Below are 1,289 nucleotides of genomic sequence, written 5' to 3' on the forward strand. Positions count from 1 at the left end.
GTTATTAAGAGTCAACAAGAGTCCTCAAGTGCCCGTGACAAACGTTATGTTAATGCTCTTAACAAGTCAAAACAAAATCCGTGACACTTAGAAAAATCGATGACTTAATTTATGGTTGGGGTCGGTGTTTAACTGTTTATAGTATAAACCAATAATTGATACTGAAAATTTAACCTCCCTTTCTATTATTCACAAGTTATTACTTATTACCAATGAGAATTGGGAAGAAGCAAGCATAGATACCACGAGTTTAACTTAGTTTTCAAGATGTTTAAGCACCAAGCAAATTAAACTATGAAGGTGAAGATGATGTTAAACACTTGTAATGATCATTTTACATCAGTTACAGAGCAAAATCAGCATCTTGAGTAATGAACACTATAATGTTGTATTATTAAATAATACCAACGCTTTATAATAAGAACAAAAAGACAAATTTTGGATGTTGTTGTTATAAAATCACGTCTTATAAAAATTTAAACTAATAGAATAAAATATATAAATAATTATATTTTTAACAAAATTTATATGATTTATTAAAATTATATTAATAAGTATATAAATTTACATAATTTTAAGTGATTTATGCAATTTTCTATAGGGGTTTTTTTTGGATCGGTAAAACTTAAATTTTAAATTTTTAAGTTATAAAAAATTTCATCCCTCTTATTTCAAAAATTTAATTTTTGATAGTTAAATACACATGAGCCATTATATATTTTACATCGTTAATAATAAAAATAATATATATTATTATTATTATCATATTTCAAATCAATATTTTATATTTAAAATTATATTTAATAAATTAAATAAAAAGTTTTTAAATATTAATATATATATATTTTATAATTAAAATCAATCATTAAAAAAATATTGAAATACTAATGTATCGGTATAATTAAAAATTTTTCTAACAAATATCTATTTTTACCGTTTTCATTCTTTTAGTAGGGTTAGACCAGGTATAAAATTTATTAATTTATGCATTACATTATTTAGACCATGAGCAAAGGACAAGGAGATGTGAATTTGTGAAGTCACAATGGACGTATGAATGATGTAATTAATAACTACACTATTAAAGAAAAATAAAAACTAATTCTAATAAAATAGAGAGAAATGCGTATGAGAAATAATTAGAAGGTGGGGCCATTGTTGATTTTAGTGTTTGAGAGAGGGGGGGGGGGGGGTGGGTGTGGGTGTCCCTCTTTTTAGCTTTATAGGAAGGGGAGGCAAGGTGGGCCTTTAATGGGGGCCCATGGGGGCCCACCCCACTCGCAGAGTCC

The sequence above is a fragment of the Arachis stenosperma genome, chromosome 5 (genome assembly GCF_014773155.1).
Source record: "Arachis stenosperma cultivar V10309 chromosome 5, arast.V10309.gnm1.PFL2, whole genome shotgun sequence".
Lineage (NCBI taxonomy): Eukaryota > Viridiplantae > Streptophyta > Magnoliopsida > Fabales > Fabaceae > Arachis > Arachis stenosperma.